At 34.5% G+C, this 11,204-nt stretch overlaps 1 protein-coding gene across 2 annotated transcripts in view; it reads right to left on the reverse strand.

Moving 5' to 3' along the window:
* The window catches only part of LOC135212453 (uncharacterized), a 60,001-nt gene that overhangs the window by 16,798 nt on the left and 31,999 nt on the right, over positions 1-11,204 (reverse strand). Inside the window, exon 1 of one of the 2 annotated variants that reach the window (XM_064245853.1) lies at positions 8,519-8,973. The exons of the other annotated variant lie outside the window; for it this stretch is intronic. The gene's annotated coding sequence lies outside the window, so the exon portion shown is untranslated. Of the gene's footprint in view, positions 1-8,518; positions 8,974-11,204 lie in introns of those variants that run through there. 2 annotated transcript variants of the gene reach the window in all.

Genomic DNA, 11,204 nt, shown 5'->3' on the forward strand with positions numbered 1-11,204 from the left:
TGCTTCTCTGAATTTGTGACAAAAGTCTTCCGAATGTTTGATGTGACTGGGAGAAAAAAGTGCCTAAAAAAGGAGAAAGGAGGCCAGCTAACCATTTAGAAATTTTGTAATTGAAAGCTCCGGCGCATGAAACGATGGGTCTGAAAGGAAAGATTGTCTTTGTGAGTTTTGGGAAGACCATAAAAGTAGGGTAATTTAGGATTAATTACTTTAAATTTCTCTAATAGTTCAATACTCTTTTTGTCTTGGCCAATTAATCTTACTTTCCGAAAAAATTCTGTGGGAACGTTCTGGAGGGGATTTTTCGTCAGTTTTTCATAAGTATTTGTGTCGCTAAGGAGCTGGTTGATTTTGTCGAGGTAGAAGTCTTTGTCCATTATTACAATTTTGCCGTCTTTGTCGATCTACTTATTATAACATCTAACTTTTTTAGCGAGTGGATGGCTATCATGAATCTGCGGGGACAGGATATTTCTTATGAAGGTCAGTTTAAAGCATTTAGTAACATCCTTTTAAACATATCTCTTCACGGCTGTAGTTTTTGTCAGATATGAATTTATCAAAGCCACTATGAAGTCTAGGTTGTTTTTGCGGCTCTGCATAAGGGCAAAGGATAAGCCTAAATTTAAAACTAAATGTTGATTTACAGTAAGGGGGGTGGTTGGATAAGTTTAAAACTTTGTCTTGTTGTTCAAGATTATTCCATGCGCTATTATCTATTAGGTTATTTTAACTTGCGTAAAAGTCTGTTGGAATGAGTCACGCTATTATAGGCAGCAATGTCGGAACAGAATGAAATCAGATACCTGTATACGTGGTCCGTAGTGAGGAGGCGAAGATTAGATTGAGTTCCATATATCACTCTGCGTAGCACGAAGATGTCGTTTCTCGTATTGGTGATTCTTTCTTCCAGGAAAATCTTGTGATAGAGGGAAGGGGTTTGATTGCAGAGTCCATCTCCTGAATCCGTACATTTTTGGAAGTACTTGTTCTTTGAGGCATTCTTCCAAAAAGTGTTTTTGGTCAGCCGGTGTAGTCTGTTCAGTTCTTTTTCAAACTTGCGGAAAACTGGCTTGACTTCTGGAAGTGAGTGAAGAATCGTGGAAAGGCGGTTGAATTCCATAATGGGCTGACAATGACTGGTAAACATGTTCTGTAACAACAGAATTCCATCTAATAAAAAGGAGCCCATAAAAACACCAAAAGTAGAGAGACAAAAGTATATATTTCAGAGACTGCTGTCTCTCTCTTCAGGTTATATGAATGAGAAAAGTTTACAGAAAAGGTGGTATTTATACCAAGAGAGTTCGTCCACAAGTAAGCCAATTTAGGTCACCCCCGCTGATAATCTTCCTTTAATCTTTCTTAAGCGTTGGTTGAATGAACACTGCGTCGACGATGTCCGATGTCCAATTCCCTTTTGAGATGTTCATTACCTGCTTCTCTTTTACAGGTAAATCACTTCCCCAGAGATTAATACAACACAAACGGTCAGTTAGGTATGGACAACAGAACTCGGCTATTTTCAACCATATAAATGAACATAACCATAGAATAAACTGGAATATGTCACGTGTAATTTATAGCAGCAACTGCCGGTACAAGAGTCAAATGATGGAATCGGCCTTTATAAAAGAGAAGCAGGTAATGAACATCTCAAAAGGGAATTGGACATCGGACATCGTCGACGCAGTGTTCATTCAACCAACGCTTAAGAAGATTAAAGGAAGATTATCAGCGGGGGTGACCTAAATTGGCTTACTTGTGGACGAATCTCTTGGTATAAATACCACCTTTTCTGTAAACTTTTCTCATTCATATACCTGAAGAGAGAGACAGCAGTCTCTGAAATATAGCACTTTTCTCTCTACATTTTGGTGTTTTTATGGGCTCCTTTTATTAGATGGAATTCTGTTGTTACAGAACATGTTTACCAGTCATATGTGTATATATATATATACAGGCGGTCCCCGGGTTACGACGGGTCCGGCTTACGACGCTTTTTCTTAAATATTCATTGAAAAATCCGCCCTAGGTTACGACGCTGACACTTCCGACGCTCCGAGTTTACGACGCTTTTAAAAAAACACATACTATGATAAGATAAGAATCCTTTATAGTTTAGCACAGTTTCTTTCTCTCTCTCTCTCTCTCTCTCTCTCTCTCTCTCTCTCTCTCTCTCTCTCTCTGTATTTTCCAACGAAAATAATCACTATAATTCTCTCTCTCTCTCTCTCTCTCTCTCTCTCTCTCTCTCTCTCTCTCTCTACTACAAAGATGTATGCTTTTTAGTATGATAAATAAATGATTTACTATTTTCAAAATATTATTACTTTCTTTATACAGCAATAATATCAATTCATTAAAGAAAAATACATAGTGAATTAGTAAGATTTTAGCTTATATTTAAAAAATTATGGAAGAATGAAGGAAATCCCAGTCTTCTTGAAGTAACTTCCAGTAACCTTTTTTGAGATCCAGGTACTAAAACTGTCAGCTATATATCAAGTTCTGTGACAGCCAGGAGGGGGAATAGCTGGGAGGAGATCTGCAGTGTTGCAATCACGTGGTCCTGACATTCCCCCCCCCCTCTCTCTCTCTCTCTCTCTCTCTCTCTCTCTCTCTCTCTCTCTCTCTTTTACCGAGACTCGATTTTTTTAGTACTTGTACTATTATGTTTTTAATACTTTCAAATAATAATAATATAATAACTGTAATTACAAAGTTCATATGTGATAGTATTTTAAAGAAATACAATACGTACTAATCTATCCATGTCACTTTAATTAAGTTAACTCTCTCTCTCTCTCTCTTCCTCTCTCTCTCTCTCTCTGCCACACAAGATAATAATGTGTCATACATAGTGTAACTCCCTCCCTCTCTTTCGCTGGAAGCGTTATAAACAGAGAGAGATAAACACTCTCTCTCTCATTTACCGAGATGAAAGAATTTTTATGGTACTAGCATGTAAAATGTTTATTGATAATTTCAGTTATTTAATAATAAATAATAATAATAATAATAATAATAATAAAACTTTAATTACAAAATTCATAATGGTTCGTATTTTAAGAGATGAAAATGATGACCTTTTCCATTTCACTTGTAAGGATAATTCCTCTTTCTTACTGAGTATGAGATCATTTTTTATGGTATTTGCACGTGTTTATTTTATTATTTTCAAATAATAATAATAATAATAATAATAATAATAGAAGTAGTAATATACGATAACTAATTTCAAAAGAAAATTCTTCCCTTTGCCTTTTTCTGTATCATTTCCCCACCTCAACTCGAGTGACACTCAAGCTTAACAATGCCATACAATGGTCAACGAATTTAATAGTTTTATGTAATCTCTCTCTCTCTCTCTCTCTCTCTCTCTCTCTCTCTCTTACTGAGATGGGATAATTTTCATGGACGTGTATGTAATAAGTTTATTATTAATATTTTCCAATAATAATACTATAAGTACAAAATTCATATCTGAGTATTTTAAATACAATAATCATTCAATTTCTCTCTTTTAAATACTGTAAGGACAACTCTCCTCTCTCTCTCTCTCTCTCTCTCTCTCTCTCTCTCTCTCTCTCTCTCTACAAGATACTTGTCATACATTTGGTGTTTCTATTTCTTCCTTTTATCTCTCCCGCTCTCAGCAAAAGAATTGATAGACAGACAAACATAATTGCACATGTCCTCTCTTTCTCTCTCTCTGGAGAAATATATGTATTTATGGGAGGGGGAAAAAGTTGCCTACAGACGTTCATTTCAATCTATTGAAACCTAAGGAGTTATTTCTCTCTCTCTCTCTCTCTCTCTCTCTCTCTCTCTCTTGTATTTTAATGAAATATACAGTAATTTGTGAAATACACAGTGTTGCACATGAAAAAAGTAAATTAGTGATAATTTTAGATACGGCCCTAAGAAAAATTGCAAATTAGTGGTGAAATTTTCCCTGGTTGGACATGTTTTCAAGAACGTCGTTCCGGCTTACGACAATTTTCCGGGTTACGACGCGTCTTAAGAACGGAACCCCCGTCGTAACCCGGGGACCCGCCTGTATATTATATATATCTATATAATATATATATTATAAAATATATATATATATATCTATATATATATATATATTATATTATATATATATATATATATATAGATATTAAATATATATATATATATTATAAATATATATATGATATATATATATATATATATATATATTATATATATATATATCTAAAGGATATAAGCCCTTACAAGGAAAAGTAAACAATGGAGTTGTTTATTTTTCCTTCATATATATATAGTATATATATATATATATATATATATATCTATATATATATATATATATATTGTTATGAAGTGCCAAGTATCTGGTTACTACACTTACCACTCATTTATTGTTACCTCACAAAAGCCAGACACCTGAGCCCTCATCACAGGTACTAGACGACTGAATACTCTAAAGGCAACAGTGATCCCTTAACAACTTACCAGTATTGCAGAAAATCAGACTAAGTTCATCAAAACAGGTGTGAGGTAATCTTGTAAGTAATTAAATTAATCAAAGGGCATCACTCCATCAACAACTTTAAAAGTCTAAGTATTTCCCTGATTTCAGAAGTCTAAGTACTTCCCTGGTTCTAAGTCACTTCAAGTAAATTGAAGGAAAGCAGATTAATCACCACTCTATGTTTCTACCTAACATAATCATAATCATATGCAAATATACTGGTATAAAAATGAAATACTCATAAAAAATTTTAATACAAAAATTTATTATTAAACTCAAAATTTATAAGTGAAATTCACAATATCAGGGAAAATTACTGTTACTTGAAAACAAAGTAAAGATTAATTAATTCTTGAATTAAATTAAGTAAAATTAAATCAAAATTAATTTATCCCAAAATTCAAGAAAATTAATTCAATTGAAATTCAAAAGTGTTAGGCAATAATTGAAAATTTGAAATTAATTCACAAGTGTTAAACAATAATAAAACTTTAAAAGAATTATAAGTAAATGCAAATTAATTCACAGTGTTAAATTTAATTAAATGTGCAATGATTAAGCAATGAAAATAACTAAAGTCAATTAAATTGTGAATGCAAATTAAAATATAAAATAAAAAGGCACACTTCAATAAGAAAATGAACAAATGTAAAAAAAATGAAACTAACACAAAACACAAAAATTTGCAATGTATAAAAGTGTAAATCTTTTCACTCAAAACATTGTATCCATCAGTTTTTACCAAACCACTGTTCCTATCAGTTATTAGTTAACCACTGTTCCTATCAGTTATTAGTTAACCACTGTTCCTATCCGTTATTAGTTGCAACTAATAAAAATATAACACACTTTACCTTTTTGGTATACCAACTTCTTTCTTTGCTGCAGTCTTGTTTTACACTTTCACAAAAACCAGGCGCCGTTACAACAACGTTTGTTCAGATTCCACAAAAAACACTAACACTAAATAAACTCTAAGAAATATCAAATATGAAATTCTCAGGTTATGAGTGACCAATTTACGTTATGTTAATATAATCTCAAGGATGTCGAGGGAGAGAGAGAGAGAGATCTGAATGCCTCGAGTATCTGAGATGTAATAAAATTCTCTTCCTTAAGGAAGCTGGACAGGGGAGATGACACAAAACATTTTTGGCGCAATTCTTTCTAGAAGCTTCGAAATCTTACGCAACTTTCATACAAAATGTGCAATCTGCACGTGGCACTCGGCAAAGACATAGCGTATGAGACCAGTCTGTTTAAAAAAAAAAAAAAAAAGACATACTCTACTTGATTGACCGAAGCAGAAGGCCCTTATCTTACTTGATGACAGATTCCCAAAACACAAATGAAGTCTCGAGCTCGCTTATCAAACGTGTTGACAAATTTTGAAAAACAACTCCAGCTTTGAACGGACATAGATATTCTCTCTCTTTCTACATTCTACGTTATATATGTATTCTTTTACAATATGTTTTGCGAAATCTGAACACACATTTAAAACATCCTATCTAAGCTATCTAGGAATCTGAAAAAATGTTGCACAATTCTCCATAAACATTTTATACAGTCACAGAGGAGATATATGCATTTTAAAGTAGCATATATAATAATATGATAATATATATATATATTATTTTTACTATCTATATATATTAATATATATGCATATATATATATATATATATATATATATATATATATTTTATATATATTATATTCATGCATATATATATATATATATATATATATATATATATATATATATATATATTATATTATAATATACATGCATATATATATATATATTATATATATATATATATATATATATATATATAATATATATAGGAAATCTCCACAACTTTCCATCTTCCTCCCAACACTTAGAATGGAATCGGCTAACATTCCTTCCAAATGACCACACCGTCTCAAAATAGACACTCCATTTTTTCACTTGCACTGACCCTTTGCTTTCAACCATTCCTGCACAGTTCTTTTTGCGCTACAAAAGCTATGCAAACAGTTGGTGATGTACTAGATTTTTTATCTGCTTGATTTCGTGTGCATTCAGCTTCCACACTTCACATCTATTAGAGGAGAGCTGGTTCAGCCGAAACGATTACACATTCCAACTTTTTCTAGCCCCTTCAATACTCATTGCAATGTATGCTCGTTGTCCGCAATCAGTAACGTGCGATTATAATCGGCCACAGCGCACTCTGTTCATAGTCCATTTTCTATATCATGCAACTTTAGACCCATGTCTAGCGGCCCCCATAAACATGTTAAACAGCGAAATGATACTTGACCTGCCCATTATGCTGACCAAATTTAACACCAATGTAGCCCCTTTTACCTGGAACACATGCTCTACAATGTGTCTTGTTTTCAACAATTACCTAGACATCAGAATCCAGCTATATACACCTTTCCTAGTATACTAAGAAAAGATATGCCCCTATAATAATTCATACTGTCTCCTCTGCCTCTTTTACCCATAAATAAAAGAGGAATTTCTCAGTTATAAATTTTTTTTATATTCCTCAAGATTCAAATCGTCTCCTACCCGAACGATGGCATGCTAGACCGTGTCTTATCATGGTTTGATTTCTTCTGTTCATGTCGATTTTTTTTTACGTTTTGCATTTGTTTAATGTTTCCCCATCTTGTTCGTTTTCTGTGTAACGCACTGCATTTGTAAATTTTTTCCTCGTCATGTTAGTTTTCTGTGTAGTGGCATCATTTATCATTACATTTAATTTCCAACAGGTGTTTATCTTGTTTACGACCTTGGATTTTTTTAAGTATAGTTAGGATCTCTCTCTCTCTCTCTCTCTCTCTCTCTCTCTCTCTCTCTCTCTCACTGGTACTAACACGAGACAAAGTAATTATCATCTTCCAGAAAACTAGGAAACCTATGACAATACACAAAGCACTACACCCAAGAGCAAATACGGACATACATATCACGAAAGGAAGGAGGAAGAGTACTACTAAACATAGAAGACTGCATCAACATCGAGAACAGAGCACTGGGGCAATATCTGAAAACTAGTGAAGACGAGTTGCTCAAGAGTGTATGGGAAGAAGGACTGATAAAAGTAGACGAAAACCCTGAAATATTCAAACAGGAGAATGACAAACAGAACAAGAGGAATGGCACAACAAACCAATGAACGGGCAATATATGAAGCAGACTAAAGAACTGGCCAGCGATGAAACATGGCAATGGCTATACAGAGGGTAGATCTCAAGAAGGAAACAGGAGGAATAGTAACCGCGGCACAAGATCAGGCCCTAAAAATCAGATATGTTCAAAGAACGATAGATGGAAATATCATCTCACCTGTATGCAGGAAGTGCAATATGAAAAACTAGACCATCATAGGAAGCGAATGTCCGGCACTTGCACAGAACCAGTACAAAGAGGCACGATTCAGTGGCAAAAGCCCTCCACTGGAGTCTGTGCAAGAAACACAAGCTACCTTGCAGTAATAAGTGGTACGAGCACCAACCTGAAGGAGTGATAGAAAACAATCAGGCAAAGATCTAAAGGGACTATGGTATCAGAACAGATAGTGTGATGCAGATAGACCAGACGTGACGCTGACAAAATCAAGAAGAAAGTATCACTCATTGATGTCGCAATACCATGGGACACCAGAGTTGAAGAGAAAGAGAGGGAAAAGATGGATAAGTATCAAGACCCGAAAATATAAATAAGAAGGATATGGGATATGCCAGTGGAAATTGTACCCATAATCATAGGAACACTAGGCACGATCCCAAGATTCCTGAAAAGGAATCTGGAAAAACTAGAGGCTGAAGTAGCTCCTAGAAACAGCGCACATAGTAAGAAAAGTGATGGACTCTTAAGAAGGCAAGATGTAACACGGAACCCCACACTATGAAAACCACCCAGAGGAATTGGAGGGCTGTGATAGATAAAAAATAAATAAAATAATAATAATAATATTAAATGCTACAACTTACCTTCAGCAATCCTTGACAGAGCTATCCAAACGTAGCGTATTTTCTAACCAAACTCGCGACAGTCTTGAAAAAGGAGAGATTCCAATCCGGGTTGCGAGGAGAGAGAGAGAGAGAGAAAATAAAGTGGGGGCGCATGAATCCTTTGAAGCTTTTATCACTTTCAAACGGCGAGTGGGGGAAGTTTTAATGTCCGTTATATTTCCAACGGCAGGTGCCTGTTGTCTCTCTCTCCTTCCTTCTGTACGTGAGGGAACCCGAGCGAAGTCTGCGCTATGTGGATTATCCCTTCGCTCACCTGCGTCGGGGAAGTATAATAGCCGCCAGTATCTGGATTAAACTGCAGATTCACAAGGCGGCTGCTGCTGATCACCTATTTCATTCTCTTCGACAGCTGTGGTTAGATTCACCAATTACGATCGATTTTATCGGTCGGCATCGGCGTGATATTAAAAATATTTTCAAAACAAAGCGGCGATTCATCGATTCATCGTAATGGAAGATTTTATTTTAGGTCCAAAGCCTATTTCTTTTCTTTGGGCCTTGGTTCTATGCTCATACGTACACGCATATACTGGCGAAATTAAGAGCTTTCAGTCCGAATCCACACCCCAAGTCCATGACAAATGATTCTCACGAGTCATATATGTATATATATATATATATATATATATATATATATATATATATATATATTATATGTATATGTATATATATATATATCACATATATATATATATATATATATATATATATATATATATATATAGCGATACCGGGAAATGATAGTCAGGAATCCAACGCGCTTTCGTCTTTATTCAGACATCGTCAAGTAGCTCCTTGACGATGTCTGAATAAAGACGAAAGCGCTTGGATTCCTGACTATCATTTCCCGTGGTATTCGCTTATTTATGAAGTCACGTGCATCTACTGTGATTTTTTAAGCATATATATATATATATATATATATATATATATATATATATATATATATATATATATATATATATATATATATATATATATATATATATATATATATATATATATATATATATATATGTATATATATATATATATATATATATATATATATATATATATATATTATATGATATATATATATATGACTCGTGAGAATCATTGTCATTGACTTGGGTGTGGATTCGGACTGAAAGCTCTTAATTTCGCCAGTAAGAACCAGAAAAAATCCCAGACAGGTGCCAAGAACACCTGCGTGCCGTGTCTGTTTCGACACCGGAATGTTTTTGTTAACTGGACGGAGAATTATTATTAAGCTGCATCGTCAATCCAGTTGCTTTTAGACTCGTTTTGGATGAGTCTAAATGTCATTTTCTGCTAAGTCAAAATGCTTTTATTTTTTTTCGTTTTCAAATGAGGTGATAATTGCTTTACGTATGTATGTATGTATAGATAGATACTTGTAAATTAGAACGTCTATAATTAGAAAACACACAAAAAGCGAGAGAGAGAGAGAATGTTTGTACCCTGTGACGATTTGGACCCTTTAAATCTCATCATCATGAGGACTATAAAAAAAAATAGTCATAACACACAACTTACGTAACTATAAAATTATCTGTACATTCTATTATTTACGAGCATTTACATTTAACTTAATATTAACGTATTACTGTACTTAACTTCGGACATCACCGTATAGAGAGAGGGGTAGTCTAAAATGCCGTCAGTGCACCTCATGCGCTGCACTGCAAGCATTGTTTAAGTTTCTTTGCAGCGTGCCCTAGCTGCAACCCCTTTCGTTCCGTTTACTGTACCTCCTTTCATGTTCGCTTTCTTCCATCTTACTTTCCACTCTCTCCTAACAATTTATTTATAGTGCAACTACGATGCTTTCCTCCTGTTAGTACTTCACCATTCAAACATTTTACGGCCAGCTTCCGTTTCAGCGCTGAATGACCTCGTAGGTTTCAGTTCTTGGTCTTTGGTGGCTTAAATTCTATATTTAATTGAGTTAAGTTCTAACTACGACTCATTGGGCGAGAACGTTGACCCACGCTGTAAATAGAACAGTGGGTGTTGCTCGGTTGTGCATTTGGAATAAGTTGTCAGTTAGGTCATTATTAATCCCAGGTGGAAAATGAATAGCCATTGGGTGCACGGGCAAACGATGTTAGAATTCTCGCAAGATATATGAAATATATAAAATGAGCAGTGGAAAGGAAAATGACAATTAGAATGTGGGAAAGTTGAAGACGTTTTTTGGTATAGCGGTTTCGTTATGTTTTGGAGGTTAGGTGTATACGTGAAGACGTTTGTCTATTTTTTTTCCCTGACTACCATTAATCTTGGAACAGGGTGCACGTGTTGGTATTTTTTTTTTTTTTTTTTTTTTTTTTTTTTTTTTTTTTACCGACCACCATTTAATCTTGGAACCGGATCGAAGGGTGTAGGTGAGAAGTCGATTTTATTTGTTTAGTATTTTACTTTTTGGACCACTACACTAGCAATGTTACAGTAGACCTATACGTCATGGGAGGAAGAAAAAAATACCAGGAGGATGTTGAAATGGTCTAGCCGAGATGATGTAGCAGCGTGGCTGAGTCTAAAAAAATAATAAAATAAAAAAGTAGATTGATGGCAAAACTGCATGTAAGCGTGTGTAGCCGATTATGCTGAGCGAAGTCTGTAATTTTAGTATTTACAC

Source organism: Macrobrachium nipponense, chromosome 41 (genome assembly GCF_015104395.2).
Source record: "Macrobrachium nipponense isolate FS-2020 chromosome 41, ASM1510439v2, whole genome shotgun sequence".
In the NCBI taxonomy this organism is placed as follows: domain Eukaryota; kingdom Metazoa; phylum Arthropoda; class Malacostraca; order Decapoda; family Palaemonidae; genus Macrobrachium; species Macrobrachium nipponense.